General features: G+C 39.9%; 1 protein-coding gene across 3 annotated transcripts in view; it reads left to right on the top strand.

Annotated features, from left to right (window-relative positions):
- The window catches only part of FHIT (fragile histidine triad diadenosine triphosphatase), a 504,434-nt gene that overhangs the window by 468,963 nt on the left and 15,722 nt on the right, over positions 1–19,749 (top strand). The window lies entirely within an intron of this gene.

The following is a 19,749-nucleotide window of genomic DNA, read 5'->3' as shown; positions in this document are numbered from 1 at the left end:
TTTGCACCACTGTTCAGATAAGTTTTTTCTCTTCCTGCTAACTGGATCAAACACAGGATGCTTGTTTTTCTTTTCCTGATAAAGGTGGTCCAAAAGCACAGTTTAAAGCATGGTTTACTTTTATCTTAAACTTGATGCTTTCAGATTTCTAAAAATAATTAATCCATATGTATTAAATATGGAATAATTGATAGAAAAGGAATGTCTTCTGACCATGTCTCCACTTATTTTAAATTTTCTTGTTTATTTCTGTAAAGCGTGATTGTTCCGAACACTGGGTATGATGTTTAATATGGGCATAATGTATTTTGTCAATCAAAATCAGTGTATATTGTACTTCCCCGTTGCAAGGAACGAATGCTCCAGTTTATCAGATTCTTTATTTTGTAAATTACTGAAGCATTGCTCCAATAAATAAGCCCACCTTAAAGCCTGTGCCAGTCAAAATATTTTTCACAGTTTTATGTGAAGACATACATTGTTTTTGTGCAGCTGTCTCTTTTTGAACTAATTTTATTGCCACATATCCAGCTTTAAAGACCATCTCGTGTGAAACTTTGCCAATTCCTTAATGGGCTTAAAGTGCTAAGTATTGTTATTTATTTCTCAGTATTTACTTATAGGCACTGTAATGACAAGCAAATGTATGATCAATGCTACAGAAAGCAATATATTCAGGCTTGAAAGTACTGCGTATGCATACTGAGCATGAAGAAATGATAGCTGACTCCTCCTCTGTACTGCAGTTTGTCTTCCAGTGGAGGGAAGAACGGCTGGTAGATAAATGTGCCTGCTCCTAATTCTTACTAGTGTTCTGGGGGCTCTGATGCTCTGCCCTAAGCTTGCTAGACCCCACAGAACAGATTTGGTTAGGAGGGGAGTCTGGTCCTTTTTTAGTTGAAATGAGGGCAGATTGGAAGCATCAAAACTGAGATTGCAACCACAGCTGGAGTAACTGATTTGCTGTGCTTTCAGAGGGTCGTTTCTTCTTTGTATAAGGAGCCTTGATCTGGGAAGGATGGGCTGACCTGGAGAGCAGCTTGATGACTGAGGGGTGTCATTTAATGTCTGGACCAGGGAGAGGAAGTACCTGGAGGTACGACAGTGTATGGTCAGAAGTACAGTTAATTTAAAAAAAAAAAAAAGTATTTAGTCTCCTAAATATCAATATTTAAAGCTATGTAGTTTGGCCAGCATGCTTTTGTTGAAAGCTCATATAGGGGCATGCTGTAAGGTCAGACTGGCTTGGACTGACATCACTTGCAGTTCTCCATGCTGGAGCCTAAGGTCTCTTCACACCTTTGGATTCTTTCACAAACCTTTACAATATCTGTATCCCTTCTTCCTCACCCTTAAACAACTTCCAACGTTTTCATTGCATGTCTGACTTAATGAGAAACTTTGGATGTGCCTGGAGCTGCATCCAGGGCTGTACTCAATGTTGAAATCACTGTCTGAAAATTGGCTTCCCAGGCAATAACCCAGAGCTTGGTGCATGAAGTGTAGCGTGTGTAGATGTTCTCTCAGTCCAATTTCTTTGAAGAGATAAATTACCACTGTGTTTTGTACTGGGAGAAAGAGTGTTTTGTTGTTTAAAGTGACCCATAAAGATAACTGTTCTAGAACGTGGCTTTTTACCTTTGCAGGTCTTTTAAAGTAGCTTTGGAAATGATAAAGATTTTCTTATTACAAGGATTTCTGGATTACCTAAATAAATTACAAGTGAGATGGATGCTATCCTTCAAAGGCCAAGCTTTCTGCTTGCTATGTTTTCTGTCAAAGTATTTGCCAGCAACGTGGTCTTCACTGTTTGCCCACTTTTGTGCTATAATGAGATATACAGCACTACAGAGCTGCATTAAAAGACTTTTTAATGCAGTAGGGAGCCACAGCTAACAGGCCTTCTATCAATGTAAGTGCCATAGCTCAAACTGATAAAGAGCTAAATCCCTAACAAGCTTTAAGTTACAGCATGGAAATAGAAAGTAGACTTTCTCCATGCATGTTTTAAGTACCTCATTAGTTCTCAATACGTCTACATGAGCTGAAAGTAATTGATCTCATTACTATGTATATAAATGTGGCAAATTTCTTAAATTTTGCAACTTAGCTCTGTTCAATTAGCCAGTTTGTTAAAATATGTCTCTTCAATTAATTGCGGGGATGAGAGAGTGAAAGGGAATATATGCATATGTTAGGGTCTAGGGAAGGAGATGGAAAATCTCATCCAGATCTCAGCTATTGCACTTCCAGATTCCATGAAATCTGGTCTCTACAGAAAAGCAATAAATAGTAAGGGCTTGTTGCTGTTGAGTTGAAAGACCATGTGTGCCCTGCTATTTCAGGTAAAGAGGCAGACTTGTGACAGTAGTAATGATGCTGAAGTTTGGTCTCCATATTAAGCATGTTATAATTCACACTTTGTTTCTCATAGCATCATCTACCAGGATAGTTTACTTTGAGGGCTTGGAGTGGCTCACGGAGCCTGTAGCTCAGTACAGCTACTAGACAACTCATACTGAGGTGGTTAAATTTGCTTGTTTTGGTGGGTCTTTATAATGCATCTGTGCCACAGGTGCAAGGGCTTTGCTGACTTGATATCTTCAGTGAGTACAGGGTATGTGCAGTGAGCATTTTGTGTACCCAGTGCCTAAAGTAGGATTTCCTTTCTTGCATATCAGTGTTACAGGTAGTAGTTTTGCAGCCTCATCTGTCATCTGCATTTCACAAGCTGCTTGTACATGCAGTGATTCCCCTCTAAATGCCTGCAAAATGGTCATAACACCCTTGGTGCTCTCTTGAACAATTGCAATGAATTCCTCTCTGTGGTGCAGTTTTTGCAGAGCTTGAATGCTTCTCTTACCTCAAGCCAACTAGCCCATCCTGCTGGAGTATGTGATGGGATATGTTGTGGATGCAGGGGCTTGTTTCCATCCTCTCTCAGCCCTGAGCAGAGCTGCTGCTCTACTTTGCAAAGTGTTTCCGTGCCTTCCCGGCTCCAGGATGCTTCTGTGCACAGGCACTGTGCACAGACTGTCCTTAGTCAGCTACAGATGCTTAAATTATTAGTGTGAATGGGAAAGTATCTGCTTAGACATACATCTTAAGTTGTGTGTGAGGGCAGCGGTTTAGCACCCTTTCACCATCCTAGTTGGCGTGACGAAAAGCTTGTCTTCAGGCAAAGCTCTCCTTATCTGCAGTGATGGGTTTTGTTCTGTGCTTGTTTGGCTCCTCCAGTGCTCCTGACAAACTGTTCCCCCTCTTCAGAGCTCATGACTCCTAGGAACTCTGTGAATGAAGTCATCTGTTCAGTTAGGTACATTACATAAAACATACCTAGAAATATTTACGGCATCCCCTGCTACTTCTTCTTCAGTGATAAAAGAGCACGTGGTTTTTCTATTAATTCTAGCTTTTGGAGGGCAGGGGGTTATTTGTTTTGTGAGTAGTTCTAGTGTGCGACTTTACCCATAAAGCAGATGTTAACACAAGACTCCACATGTTTGTGATCATTAGGCAATATTAAAAGCTATCACTCAATCACCATTTGGGAATAAGAACCTTGGGTGTTCCCGCTACCTGCAAAGCAGTAAAATTATTGTCTGACACATTTACAGGCCCAGAACTAGCAATCAGCTTTTATTTGGAATAAGGTGGGTTGCTTCAATACAGCGTCTTGCTGAGCTATTCATATGTAACATTTCCATTAGATAATTTAATTTAAATACATAGAGAGAACACAGTGGTAGGTCTTATAAATAAGAAAATGAGTGAGATGGTTTTCAGATAGGTGCTTCTGTAAATAATCCTATAATCCTGGATGATTTTTTTACCTGTTTGTTATTAACCTTTGCTGCCTTTGTTGAGGAAACCATGGAATGCTGATATTCACAAACACGTGAGAATTATGCAAATTTCATATATGGTTTTTTTTATTTAACTATTATTTTTTCTTTTTGCATAGTAACAGTATCAGCATATTTTCCAGAGGGTTTTGAAAAGAATGATAGGAAGCCATAAAACTCCTGAAAGGACTTTACCTTGGCCTGAAGACTTTATATATAAAGAGATCAATTTTCTGATAAGATTCTTCTGGAATGAAAGGACATTCTGTAATTTTCACAAACATGAATACCAAAACTAGATAGCCATTTGGGACCTGGAGCCTGATTCAAACCTCATTATAGACTATGAAAAGTTTCCTGGAGCTTTTATGGCCTTTGGATCTGGTCCTTTAATGTGTCCGGTAATGTGATGGTTGAAATAATTTCCAATGCTCTGGTCTGATCTGTGAATGCTGTATTGCTGCCAGCTTCCTTGGAAGGGTTTTAACAATCTGGCAAGCCATTTCAGGGGGGAAGAATATCTTCCAGTGCTAGTAGCAATTACTGTGTGATGTGATACACCTGCCAGTGCTATTCTAACTGAACGCTGATAACAAGAGGCAAGATCTGATTATCAGCACTGATTACTCAGTGATAAATATTCTGTAATTTGCCATTTTCTTTGTATTGAGTCACATTGCTGTGGTATGATGGAGTGAGGAAGATGTGAGTAGGGCACGGGTTTCTGATGACTTTGGAAGACACATGCATGTGTTACCATGGTGTGCAAAACTGGTGCTGTTATAATGCTTCCTACCAACTCTGACATGTCAAGAAATTGTACTCTGAGACCTACAGTAATGTAACAGGGTATTAAAACTCCAAAAGTATTAATAGCCCAGGTATGGTGATTAGATATTAAATATTCAGTGACTTGATAGAAATTAATCAAGTTGTTCATTTGCAAACTGAAGCCTTCAGATTTCAATAGGAAAGTAAACAGGAAAATACCTTTATGTCAGAGTGGGGCATCCCTTCCAACGTGGAAGCATCATTATTCCTCACTGTCTGCTGAGCCAAAATATTTTGCCAAATCTTGCCTCCATTCTTGTGACTCATTTTGCAGTATGTACCTTCTGCAGCACCTCGAAAGCTGTCTAGTTTAAACCATGACGATCCTTTAAGGCACCCACTGAGCTCGTCTGCATTGTCCATAGGATGTTGTTGCCCTACAAGCAAGTAATCATTTTAGGTGAAAAAATGGGTTTCATTCAACTGCAAATGCACACAGACTGCCAGTAAGCAGTTAGTCACAGGAATAAAGAATACAGCGTAACTTGGTAAGTCAGGTATGTAGCTCTGAACGGTGAAATGCTCACTGAAATGTGCCATGAGCTGATATCTGATATAAGACCGTTCTGAGCTGCTTGCCTTCTGGATTAGCAAGATTTTTATTTATTTCTTGCTTTGTGGTTGTTGGTTGAGTTTAATGCCTTCCAAGGAGGGCTTTTGACAAGGAAGTGGATTGTATTGCAGGTCGAGGTCCTGGACAGCTGCCATGCAAAGTGGGTTAGACAGAGAGGCTCCGAGTGAGTGCTGCAGTAGTTGCAAATTGGCAGATATTATTGGCGTGGATGCCAGCAAGCCGATTGCTGCTTCACAGTGTTGAATAATGAGCATTGTTCCAAAATTCTCTTAAGAAATAAGCTCCATTAAGATTCTCAAAATGTAAATACTTCCTCTTAGAGAAAGTAATGATTTTAATTTAATTCTCTTATTAGGTCTGTTAATAAAAATGTATATTTTAACTGCTTAAGACATCCACTAAAATGCTACAATATTAATTTTATGGACAACTTCCAAAAGAACTCTATTAGTTTTCCTCCATTAAGGTAACATTATGGACTTTTAATAGAGCTCTTGGCTACGGACGTTTTTATTGACTTGGTTAGTAATGAATTAATGCTTGTCCCAACATCTTCAAAATATGATATACTTCTTAAAAAATAGATCACATTTGGTGATTTTGCTGTTAGAACAACCTAACTTTTACCATATCTTGCTCAGTTGTATATTTGCACTGAGAGAATTGTAGCTGTGATTTAGTTTTGCTTAAGACATTCTGGGCACCTCAGATAATGATTTTTAGTCTCTACCTAACCTTATTTTTATATATATATATTTTTCGGTAAGGCAGAAAAATCAATTCTTACATGATCTCACCCACCAGCTGCTTCCATACAAATAAATCTCAGGATGGATTGTGTTAATTCTTTTAATAATGCTTTTTTCTGCTCAGTCAGATTGAATATATGTAGCTAGGTCACCTAAAGCACATTATTTGTGGTTGATGATTTCTTTTTCCAAGTTATGAATGTGCCTAGCCCTGATCACTTGTATCTTGCCTCTAAATTTGACAGATACTATGCTTTTCCTGTGGTTTTCTTGAGAGACTACCAAGTTTCATAAGGAACTGTATTGTGTTCTTGCCCTTGACTCAGAGGAAGACCTAATCCTTTTCAGAGGGTTCATATCATATGGACTGCTCTGACAGCCCAAGCTCCTGTTCAGTCTGGGGATCTCAGCATGAGATTCCAAGCAAGGGATTGTGATTGACAGTATCCTAAATTAATTGCGAATCTTCTGGTCATGGGGTTTTTCTGTGTTTATACCACACAGGTATCAGATATATGTAACATTTGCCTGCTCCTTAAAGCCCTAAAATAATAATTAGCCCATTAAATAATCAATCCAATGATCCACTCCAAAGTATTTTATTTGAAAAGTAGAAGCAAAACCAACAAATGGTATCTCTGAGTGTGTCAGTATTTAGATGAAACTTATTTAAATGCCAAGTTAGATCACAGGTAAATAATTGTTTTCCAAAGGCTATTTCATATAAACTAGCCCTGTCCTGCCTTCAGCCTTACGGCTGATTATTTGTTTGATTTGTTGTTTTCCTTAGTGCATTGATTCCCATTGCATTTCATATTGTAGACTGTCAGGTTGGTATGAATACATCGTATAGTACTTGTGTATCACAGGGACTTCAGAATGACATACCATCCTCACAACTGAGCATAAAATAAGTAGTTGACCTAAAATTTGAGTAATTTACTTGTTATGTGGGTTGGCCACAAACAGGTGATAATGCCAAAGTTGTTAAAATGAAACTTGAGTTCAAAAGTTAAAAGGGGCAGTTGGGTAGGTGAATCTATACAGCCTCCAATTCTTTCTTTGCTGTTTTGCTTGTGAGCACTAGATAGTTTACATTTACTGCCTTCTGTAGCTGATAGCAGAGAGATGGATGTTTACCCACTGTACAGAGTCCCACCACTAATTCAGTATGTAACTCAGGCTTTTCCTAGGTGCCCTCTTGAGGGCTTTTAAATTACCAGTAGGTTATTTGCCAGGTTTCTGTGTAAGAACTGAGCTCATTTCTGCACACTGTGTGCCTAGATGTGACAGATTCCATGTAGTGGGAGTTCAGTGGTTTAGGTCTTGATCTTAGAAGCAGTTGCTTTATTTAGTCTTACTCCTAGACACTCTTTTTAATTCCTTCTTGTTTGTAGTATTATTGGATCTATCTGCAGGATTTTAAACACAGCATTTATGTATTTTAGTCTTCTAAGATGTCTAAGACCACGCTGTATAAGCACCGTGACTATATCCTGGTTTGATATAGTATGGTTGTCTTGGGGCTCGGCTGGCAGAGACTACAGATGATGAGCCAGGAAATAAACCTGGATATGGAAAGGAGATGAACAAGATTTAAATGTCACTGCTGTCATTCTCTGCTTGAAAATGCCACGGCAGAAGCTACGTGTGAGCACTAGACCTTGCTAGTCTGAAAGCCTAAAGGTTGCCCAGGCTTGTTGGTGGAGGTCGACAGAGGGATGTTTATTTTCAGCACTGTTTTCACACTGACAACTCAGTCAGATTGAAAGGGATCCACAAATATGTATGCTTGGTGACTTCAAATGACACTATCATCACTTTTGCCACTTAGTTCAGAGCCGAGTAAACACTGGCCAACACATCTATGCCAACTTGCCTCTTGTGTACTGCAGCTTCAGGCCTGAGAGCTAAATATGAGTTTGTTTAATGTTTGTTTATTAGTATTTTAAAAACAGTGTAGCAAAGCAGAGTCGTTTGATTTCTCAGAAATATTGAACAATATGGTGCTGCTGTTGCATCATTTCAGTCTGTGCTCGAAACTATTTGAGTAGCAGGGCATCGTGTACATAAAATACGTGGTGCCCAGAAGGAGGATACAATGTGTGATGGGAATGTCAGGTCAGTCGTGTACTTGGGCAAATGGTTTTGACTCCATATTTGTGGCATAGACAAGCATTTCCTTGTGTACCTGGGCACTCGTGTGGGTTCCTATAGGTGTTTATACTCTAACTGTGAATCAGTGTTTATCAGACAATGTTTTCCTTTCCAAACTTCATGTTTCTAAATCAGCCAGCAGGGCAGGAGGCTCCTCAAGCACTACAGCTGAAGGATGTTTTACAGCCACATTCTTTGGTGCTTTCAGATGTTCTGATATTTAGATTTTCAGGATGCCTCCTTATTTCTACAGCCAGCATTGCAGGAATCTCCTTTTTTTTCTTCTCTTTTTTTTCTTCCCCAGATTCTGCAGCCACCTTGTGTTGCTTTGCACATAGTCGTGCCACTCTTGGTGGCCTTTGCTTCCTTTGCTACTGTTTTTACCATCTGGAGCAGCCTCTGTGTAACTTTCTGCCTCATCAACTCTCCATCTCTTCAACTTTTGTCTTTTTCAAAGTAGGTTTTCTCATCTGCATATGCCTCTTAATTTTTTCTCACTCTTTTATTGGCCTTATGGCTCAGTGCCTTAATTTATTCATCATACAGTGTCTTTACACCACTGGTTTCTATAATTTATACTGTGTACTGCCTGCATCCACTGCTTCCTTGTACTTAATTCTGCTCGGTGCTTGGCAATGCATTTGGTATGAAAGGCAGTATATGATATAAAGTTGTATTATATTGTGGAGCAGCATCTGCTACTATATATAAATATTGTAATTTTGCAATACTTCTATAAAAAAAGAAAAAGAACATTTGGACTAGTTCATATAACAGAAAATTTTCCTTTTTAGATGTATAAAATTAATTTCAGAACAGATTAGGAACTTTATGCATAGGAGTTAACCTCCAAAACAAGATGTATTAGCTCTTGGTTTTCTGTATTTGTCTTGCAGTTATGTTTATACGTACATTTGTGTGTGACACAGTATCTTTGTCCCAAATCTCTGATGTTAGAGCATGTGACCAAAAGAAGCCTCCAGGGGTTTATTCCCTCTTCTTTCAAGGATGTTTTTGGCTAATTTGAAAGTATGAGTTCTCACCAGGAGAGCTTTGCAGTCCATCTATCACATCTTAGGGGTGTGCAGGCTTCTTTTTCACATATTCACTTGTGAATGCACTTGTGTCCATGCCCAGAAGTTAATTGATGTGTAAGTGTTAAGCTGTCACAAGAATTTGAACGTGGTTTGAGTTGAGGACCACATATGATTCTTTCTCAGCAGTATTCCCTGGCAGCAACCCCAAACTCTTGTGGATGTGGCTGAATGTGACTTTATTCTAATGATGACACCAGTATCTGTTGATTCTGGGTTTGTTCACTTATTTAATTTGGCATCCTTCACCCAAGCTGTCACAGTCAGAACTTCCCCTGTGAGTTGAACTAGAATAACAAGAGACAACTATTTAAAGGAAATAATTTAAACATGAGGGTGTTGGTAATAATAATAAAAAAAAAAAAGTTCAGCTGTGCAACAGTGTTAGAGTTACTATTGTATTTGATTACTAATGAATACGGGCTATTCATGCTAGCAACAAGCAGAAAAGGGAAGGAAAAGAAGTTTTGTATTAAATCAACTGAATGATGAAGTGAGCACAGCAGAGGCTGTTTTAGTGTTCAGAATGTGAAATGGGCAGCTCGTCACCATTAAATATACTGTACTTTTCCTAAAAATATATTTTGATTGTAAATGAGGGTGTTGACATAAAAACGCCAGGTTTTTAGGTTGATGCGGATGGGGAGGTTTTCTTAAAAACCACATTAATGGCTGGAGCTGTAATGCCCCTATTATTCAATCTCAACAAAGTTTGCGTACAGTTCCCTTCTGATGGCTCTTTCATACCATTACCAAATGACTGATAGTCGTTGCAAGAATTTAGCAGCTTTCAGATCTGTTATATTTTTAATTAAATTGGCTGTGAATTGCTTAAATTGCAAAGGTTGACAAACTAGCACTCAGATGCCAAGAAGCAGCGCTGCTTCTTGGTGTAGCTGTCACAGAGCATTCGTGATCTCGATTTCTTCAAACACTTTATGGTTCTTTTATTTAGTATCAGATGTTGATTGGGAACTGTAAGTAAACAGCTCCAGAGAGCGGGATGGGATATTCTAAGAAATAGCCCTGAGTTACTTTGATGGAGAGAGCCTGGGTTAAAGTGCACAGAGCTTTCTGACCTCCTGCATGTTGCCAGCAGAGGCCCAACAGTAATGGGTTTGTGGAGTGTGGATATCTGTGCTTGGGGCTGAAGGAGTCTGGTGCACATGTGCATGCTGCTGATGTTGCGCCCTACTTTCTATCTAGGATGTCAGCGAGGTCTCTGGAGCTTGCTGTCAGCCGCTTTATTGGAGCAGCACCCAAGGTCACTGCAAGGCAGTGCAGATGTCCCTTGACCACCTGTAGGCTGGTGCTGTTGCAGCTGTTTTTTCCTTGCAAAAAGGGGTATGAAAAATTAAAGGCCTTAGTCTATATTCATGCGCCATCATTTTTCCAATAGTGCGTTTCTGCAAACGCTGCCTTTGCTGTTTGTGCCTCTTTGATTCCTTTTGCAAATCTCCTCTGGGAGCAGATCAGTAGAGTAGTAAGCATGAGACATGTCTTTTACACTGTGATTTTACATTGGTTTTGAAGGAGGCATTGCAAACTGACCTGCCCAGAGCCATGGGTACCATCAGTGGTAAATAATGCTGAGTTTTCTATGGTATATTAAGGGATTCGCAAATGCTGGAGAAAAGAAACTAGTTTGTGGTATGTTGTATTCAAAGTGTAGGTGATCCAGTGGCATAACTTGTAAAGGTCAGATCTGGAGGGCTACTTAGTCTCTTGAGCAAAGCCACTTTCTAAGAATGTGGTAGCATATTCTTCTTGAAGAAACAGGAAATCTGAAATATTTAGGGCAAAAACTGAGGTCTGTTATTTGCATTCTTACCTGCTGTCACTGGGAATAGCAAAGAGCACCTTTGCAGACCCAGCTCCCCTGCTGCCCTGTGCTCCATGGGCTGGCATCCAAATTGCACGTAGTAGATTTCAGCTGCTGCTGGTCTGTCTCATGGCAGGATGCAGAAGTCCTGTTTCAGATGAATTATTTAGGCTGCTCTCTGTTCACTCTTCCTCCCCCCTCCCTTCCAGTATTCTCCTGATGCTTTCAGCTGTTACCTTGCCCCATGTGTTTGTCCTGATGACAGTCTCTTTAAATCAAAATACCATTAATGAAACACAAAGAAAATAAGGGATTCTGAAATGCATTTAGTGCTACAAACACTTAAAGCAATAGCTGTGGTGCCATGTATTAGAAGTACTAGCAAGCAGAAGCTGCCCACTGCCTTCACAGTGCAGGGACTTAAATGGAGGTGGCCCTGTTGTATCGACAGCACTCGTGTGGGTGCTGACATACAGTTGCATGTGAACATATAATTTTGTGCTCCTGGCAGACTTTTTCACCCTTCTAGGAAGGGATCTGTGCCTCATTCTATATTTCTGACCATCTGGATTCTTGCCTTTCAAGTTTCCTCTGTCCCCGAGCCATTCTACCTGGTGTCAGTTGGCACCTAGTTTGCCTGGAGCTTTGATCAAAGAGCCGTGGTGTTTTCCCTGCACACCAAGCAGGGTGCCCAAGCAGCTCCTTTGCTTGCTCTGGGGTGGGCAATGGAGTCAAAGGTACTTGTTTGACACAGAAGTGCTCTCCAGCAGCTCAGCCTGGGAAAAGCAGCACTGAGGGAAAGCTCTTCAAAGAGCTGCTGTCTCTCAGCTTTAGAACATCACCTATCAACCCCAGGCCTGGCTCAGAACAGCAATAAAGCGCAGGAAAACTCAGGCATATGCAAACTCATGTGTCGTTGACAGACACAGACATTTGAGTCTGAATTCAGCTTCTGTAAAGGTTGTCTTCAGCTGATGGGGTCAGACCACTCCCCGCTTTAGAAGGGCGGAAGCTTGTGCTTAAATGGATTAACAGCTATCCATATCCTCTTGTTAGCATTGCAGTTACAAATTAGTATCGCATAAAAGCTTGGTATAATTGTGCTGGGAATGAGAAATATCTCTTTATGTTGCACATTTCACAGTCGCATTAGACTCGCAGAGCATTGTGGCAATGATTATTTTTTTTGCTGAGGGTTAGAGAAAAAGATAAATGACTTCTAAATCACCACATGACTCAGCCTGCGAGCTCTGAGTTTATTTGTAAGACATTTATCTCCTTATATTCTCACCAGGAAAAAAAAAATTATCATTTAATTAATAAACTTAATAGCCTGAGGTATTCTGATCGATAAAAAATAGTATGAGAAACAGGGCCCGATGCAGTGAAATATTGAGTTGTCCGCAGACAAACCTATGACTTTCTTTAAAACAGATCGTGCTCCTGCTTGGTTAGTTGGGGGAGGTTGCATGGTGGGATGCATTGCTCTGCTGAAAAACAAACCAATATGAAATCCCAAACAGAAAAATAAGGTAAAATAAAATGGAAGCAGCTCTCTGTGCCTCGGAACAACTTCCCCTTTGTTTTCTCTGTGTGACCTTTTGAGCTTTTTTTCCCTGCTGGCACACAGATGCTGAACTCTTTTCCACTGAAGCCAATGGGTATTTTTCCACTGAATGCAGCAGAACCCAGCTGGGTCGAATTCTGCTGCTGATGGGGCTGACTTGCTGCCTTTGCCTGTTGTGTAATGGGGCTTTGGTCTAATGTCACCTCTGCAAATCCAGAGTCATCACACTGGCTCTGGTGGTTATCCTGGATAATGCAAAGTAACCAGCAGCAAGTGGCCTGCCCTCCTGTTACCGGTGGCTTAAATACATGCAGCAGCTGCCTGGCAGAATGGGGGTTTGTTTGCTTTATCCACAGGTCTGCATCAAGCCCTGTTGTAATTTCATTCTTTGCTGAGGCAGCCAAGGGCTGATCTAATACAGAAGTGAATGCTGGGGGAAGAATGTAAATGCATCTTTTTCTTTTTTCTTTCATTTTCTTCCAAGCTTTATTACAAATACGACCTCTAGATATTGTAAAAGGCCACTGCCAGCACAGACATGTAGGAGCAACAGGATTTTTCAACTTTAAAGTGTTAGGCAGAAATGGAAGTACATACCTCTTCTAGCAGATAAATACATCTAATTAGCTCCACATGTCACTTCTGACATCAATATTAAGTGGTATATGGAGCTTCCATTTGAATAAGCCATTGAAACACCGTTAGGAGAAATTGTGCTGTAGACACCATGAATGTGATTACATACAAAGCTCTCTTGTTCTCTCTTCTGCACTGTTTGTATCAACGAAAATGATGATATTTTCAGACTATTGCTCAAAACCTTGCATTTTCCCATGCTGAGCTTACAATTATGGAAGACATGCAGACCCCAATTATCACAGTGGGTTAAAGGGCAATGCTAATGGATGATACTATGAGTAGTCAGTCACTAATGGATAAGAATGATACCACGGGTAGTCGCTACATGTGATCCTCCGTCACTATGGCACCGAAGGGGTAAAAAAGAGACATAGGTATTTACAGTGTTGAAGCACAAGAATGATATAAGTAATACCAAATGTTTCATAGCCACAGTTGGAAAATGGCATTGAAAAACTGAGTGTTAAAACAATAAAAGCTCCTGTAGATGCAGGAGGAGATGCCAAGAATGAAGGAAAAATGTTATTTTCCTAAAATTTGTCAGAATGTTCAGCTTTGAAGTGGCAGATAACGTTTTCTGCAATAATTTCAACTGATTTGTCATAATTATTACTCTGGTTTTAATCTGGCTCTGCAGAGTTTTCTGACTCATAGCATGACTTAATCTCTCTTCCTGTACTGCTCTCACTGCCATGATATGTGAGCATCCAGACATCTTGCCTCACTTTAATTACAGAAAGAATTCTTATCCTCAAATGTGGGTACTGAGTAAAACACATCCAGCTCTGCGCGTCATGCTCGAGTGTGTGTGTTTTTAATTACATAGGTGTCTGTTGGTATTAAGTGCAATCTCATTCTGGCATTTAAGCAATCAACCTGAGTTGAAATGGATCTTAGATGCACTCAGTGTTGAGAGAGAACTTAAATACCTTTTTTAACTGGGGCACTGGAGATTCAGTTTCACTCAGTGAATTGTTGTTATCTAGAGAAAATGTCCTTTCCTCTTGTTCAAGTTGTGGGGATAATGACCTGTTCCTCCTGGTGGCAGAATCAGCACAAAATCTGTGTTCATGTGATAAGCTTATTGTAGTAAGCTGGTGAAACCTACTTTGCTTTCTTTAGGTAATTCTCAACATCTGTCTCATGATTAGAGATTGAACCCAGGATGGCTCACCATGATAGTTTTCAGCAGATGTTTTTTCAGGTGTTTTTTGTTTGTTTTTTTTTTGCAGTAGTATTTATCCAAATTTTTATTGGTGCCCCCAAATCCCAGCGATGAGGCAGGAGGATGGGAACCCTTGATTTAATCCATGTCACGGAGATAATCCCTAACAGATTATTTATAGCTTTTCTGATGTTCTCAGGGCTATTTCCTGAAACGTCCCTAGATGCTTGGCACTGTCATCTAGAGCACAGCCTTATATTTATATATATCTCAATTCAGATAGCAGTGCCAGTAAACTGTGATAGGAGGTGGCAGCCTGCTGCCCTCTGCATTCAGTCAATCTGTAAGGCAGCTGGTGAACTTACAAGTACTTTCCTGGAAGCAAGGCTGGCCTGGCTGACTCTGGTGTTGTAGGAAGATGCAGAGGGGTCAGGAAGGGTGAATCAGCTCAGGTGGAGCATCAGGCAAGGTCCTGGCCCTGGACAATTGCCCAGAGATATAAAAGTGCCCACTAGATGTAAAGAATTTCTTACCTTCTTGGCGAGTGGGCCAGAACCATTACAGGAAATGAATGTATGACAAACAGCATCAGTAGAATGAGGCCTGAAACAGTCCTTGAAATAAGAACAGCATTCATGCATAAATGCAGTGTGGTGTTGCTTAAAAACAGAAGTAGTGGCAAGGGGAGTTTATTTTTATCCAGGACTGTAGTTGATAGGGGTAAGGGTTTTAATCTAAAAGAGGGTAGGTTTAGATTTAATGTGAGCAGCAAATTCTTTATGAGGGCAGTGAGGCACTGGCATAGGCTGCCCAGAGAGCTGCAGGTGCCTCATTCCTGGCCAGGTTGGATGGGGCTTTGGGGAATTTGGTAGTTGGTAGCCCTGCTTGTGTCAGAAAGTTGGAACTGGATGCTCTGTAAGGTCTTTTCCAACACAAGATAATCTACAGTTCTATTTTTCATTACTGTTTAGTTGTTAATCCCAAGTGAAACACGATGGAATAAAAAAAGGTGGATTAAAAAACAAAGCTCCAAGTCGAGGGTAAAATGCTGTGATCTCTGGAACTCTTCATAAGCAGTTTTAAAGGGTTGGGGAGAAAGCACTCACAATGTTAGCTAAATTAAGCAGTTATTGATTATTAATATATATTCTCCTCTTATTGGATTATTTAATTTTTCTAAGCGTTCAGAATTCACTATGGGGTGCTCTCAGCATGAGTGGCAATAGTGACAGATTTATGCTCTGTAGCGTGCTGGCTGTGCTGCCTGCAAAGTAAACAGCGCTTATAAGGTTTGGGCATGCAACTCCATTTAATGAGAACATCATCTTTCAGGGCACGGATTTGTCCGTGTAACTAAATAGACCATGCATATCTCTATTTGTTATAGAAATTAATATACAAAATAAAGTGTGTTTGTGTAGCTGTGTGGACAAGCAATATTATGTCTGTGTCACTTCATCGTGACATTAGATGCTCAGAGAAGTGGCAGTGAAGCTCTGTGGCATCACTTGGGAGTGTCAGATGGGGAACAAAATCCAACAGTCCTGAAATAAGAACTCATGTACTGCGTCACTATGTGTCTTTCTACTGTTAATGCTCTCCTCCGTAGTGAGCACTAGATGATATGCACAGCACATGATGCCTAGCTCTAAACAGAGGTTAAAATCAGTAAAGAGCGGAACTCTGTGTGGTATTTGATGATAAAGTTAAATTGGATGCTTGTAAGAAGCAAAACAGCTATGCCATATTGCTCTGTGGATGCTGTTATCTGCATATGTGTTCATTTTTCTTAATGCTAAAATAATGCTGCAAACATACAGTGAAAAGGAAAATAATGTCAGATTTGTAATCTGTTAGAGAATGCTGCTCCTTTTGCCACATCTGAGGCACAAAGCAAGAGTTTCCTCACCATACAGCGAGAATGGGAAGGGTTGTAAGATCCAGCTGTTGCCCTGCTGCATAGACAGGTTAAGACTGGGCACATATTTGCCTGTTTTAGGGGCATTTGAGGACTCTGAGTTCACAGTTAGCTGTCCCTCATCCTACCCGTGCTAAATAATGCACCTTATGTTATACATAAGTGATCTTTGTTTTACAATGATTGTATTTAATTATGTTGCTACAGTTGTACGCTGGTCAGTAGGAGTGTATTCATGTTTCCTTCCCAGATTATTACATAATCATTTTCCAAGACTTTCAAATTCACATAGTTTAAACTTAAGCCAGTTGAGCTTTTCTTTCTTACTATAAAGTGTTCTTTAAAAAATTTAGTGATGGAAAATGTAAAGCAAACTTAAAAATCTGCTGATTTCTAAGTCCTTTTTTTGTCTTTGAGGTGCTGCCTGACAGATCATTCCCAAGCAATTATGATGTGAAAAATGTAGGGCTCTTTTTGGTTCATACATATATCGCAGATGCAAAGTCAGTTATATTAAAAAAAAAAAAAAAAAAAAAAAATTAATTGGTTTGAGATAGTAGCAAAAAAAATTATTTTCCTTCATTTGTAGAATCAAAATGAAGGTATCTCAGCTATTAAATTTGGGAAAGGATTGCATATTTCAGTACTGCAGTTACTCATGTATGAAATACAGAAAAATGTTAATTGAGGTAGGTTTGTGAAGGGAAATTAGTTGCAAGTGGACTGCAGATGAGCAAAGGGATTCTTTGGATGTTGCACCTCAGCCATACTTTGAGGTTAATCCATTAAAGATAATTGGAACGTTAAATAGATTCCTATAAGGAATTACTGCTACAGTGGTCTAACGCTTCTGGTCTGATTGAATCAAATGCTAATTACTAATATTCAGATTTATGCTATGCTTATTTATGGACTGGCTGCTCTGATTGCTTCCTTGACTGCTGGTAATTTTTCTGTCAAGGGTAACAGCCCTTCAGTCACCTGAAAATAAGGGCTGGAATGAGAAACCTTTGCAGGAGGAACTGCATGTTCCTGTCCTCTCCAGATCTATTAAGTCTGTGTTAAAAATAGGAGTGGTTCAGTGTTTTGTAGCTGATTAAATCCTTGCTAGGAACTTCAGAGTAAATGCGACATCCTCACTGTGGTTCCTTGAGTAGGTTTGGCAGCTTCTGTGGACCACTGCACTCAAGCAGTTAAAGCAGATGGGCTCAAAAGGTTAAAAATAAAAAGGGAATTGGACAGAAGTGAGAGGGAAAGCATTGCACCGGAAAGTCAAATAAAAGCCCATTACCTCTTACTGATTTCTTTTGCTTTCCTTTATTACTGTGACATAAGTGTTCTCTGCATCTATTTACTGTTACTCAGAGTCTCAGACTTGCATATTTCACATGCCCAGATGGCCCACATCGCTTTGTGTGAGGGGTGATCTTTCTGTGCTGGCAAGGTATGTGTGCCAGGTCCCATGCATGTTATCACTTATTTATTGCCTCCCTGGTGGCACACTGTCGCCAACAGGCGTATAATTAGAATAGCTGAGGCTGGAGACCTGTGGAAACTCTGAGTACTTTTGTAATTGGCCAGTAAGTGCTGTGAGATTGTGTCTGAATCCTCTATGATTTGTGCTGTTGGAAGCTCAGGTTTCTTCTTTCACTGACGTTCTACTTCTGTAAGTAGATAAAATCTTGGCCTTTTGGATCTGTTCTCATTTGTGTTGCCTTATTTGATGACTTGTTATTATAAACAGACTTAATTCATGGAAACCTCCAGTTGCTTAAACAGAGTAGCAGCTTCTGTTCCCCCCTGTGCTCCCACCCTGTACAAAAAGAAAAGTGAAAATAAGAATAGGAGAAAAATGTTATCAGGAACAGCTAAGCTAACAGCATAATCTGCAAGTTCTGTGTGTACTGTTATGATATCTGAAACATAATTATCAAGCTTAAGTTAATTAGACTAATGCTTAGAAAATCTGGCATGGCAGATTGTGGTAAGTAATTATATATACCGATTAAAAGATGTAATACACAGTGAGCAAAGGCAAAGGAAAACTCCATTTGATACAGTCAGTGAACACAGACAATTAAGAAGTCAAGGAGATGAGCACTGACAAAAATACTGAACTTTGTAGAAGATGATGGGCAAGATGCCGGTTTTCCAGCAGAACAGATTTTGCACAGTATCAGTCAAACACTTTTGTTTTATGACAACCCATGCTACTGTTTCCTAACTGAAGTCTGTGAAGGGCCACTTGCTTTTGCATTCGGATTAGCTGACGTGACTACAAGGTTATGTGCAAACAAGAATGTGACATTAGAATACTAGTTTACATATATATAGAAGTCTTGTAAATGGCTTTTCTTAAAGGCAATTCACAAGATGTCATGTAAGAAATAAAGCTGTTAAGACAGTGTCTTCTGCAATTAAATGTAATATAATAATGCTTATGGGTCTGAATGAGGAAAGCTTGGGCACCTTCATACACATCAGTACATGCATAGGATAAGCCCTGGGAGCACAGAATGTGCCTCCTGGGAGTTCTGTGTGAGGGCTAGTTAAAAAAAATGAAATGTTTATGGGAGAGAGGAATGAAGCGGTAGGACTTCAGTAGTAGTTCCGCTACCAAGGTACCCTGGCCTGGCTTTGAGTTGTATCTGAGTGAATGAAATGATTTTGCAAGTCCACCACATGATGTGGCAGTACAACCTGTTTTCCCAATCAAACAAATAGAAAACCTGCAAAATCCCAGTCTGGCAAACTGATGCAAGTTCATGCTAGATCTGTTCTCAGGGTATTTGATCTGCCAGTATTGGAGTTGAGCTTTTGGAAAAAATACCCCTCCTCTTCACAGTTGAGCCATGAGCTGTGTTCATTTGGGCTAGAAATTGATTTCATTTCTGTTGATCCTCATCATTTCCTTAGGCATGAACAAAGTGAACCTAAAACAAAGTTACTTCATCTCTGAAAACTTGGCATGTTTGGGCTGCTTTTCTAATCTTCGTGTCCTCTCTGCCTTCTACCTCTCTATGTTCATGTCACCACCTCATCCATGAGGCTCCCTGCAGCAGAACTTGCACTAATGCTGCAAATAGAGTCCCAGTGAGTTTTCAAGATGAATATTTCTAAAATATGAGTGTGCTCAAAGGTCTGAACATTAATTCTGTCCAAAAGCGACGATACTCACATCTGCATATTAAATATTACTTGTTATGCAAATGGTATCAGTACAGGATTTCTGTATAGAAACATGGAGGTGTCTGGGAAGATGCAGCACAGGCTATGGCAACTGATTTTTTTACTAGGCAGTTTAATAAGATTTTCAATGTATTTTCATCAAAAACTCCTTTCTTCTAGTGGAAGCTATCAGCCTTAATTAACTGCACAATGTATCCAG

Source organism: Coturnix japonica, chromosome 12, assembly GCF_001577835.2.
Source record: "Coturnix japonica isolate 7356 chromosome 12, Coturnix japonica 2.1, whole genome shotgun sequence".
Taxonomy (NCBI): Eukaryota; Metazoa; Chordata; class Aves; order Galliformes; family Phasianidae; genus Coturnix; species Coturnix japonica.
The sequence above is the reverse complement of the archived record's forward strand: the minus strand, read 5'-3'. Positions and strand labels throughout refer to the sequence as shown.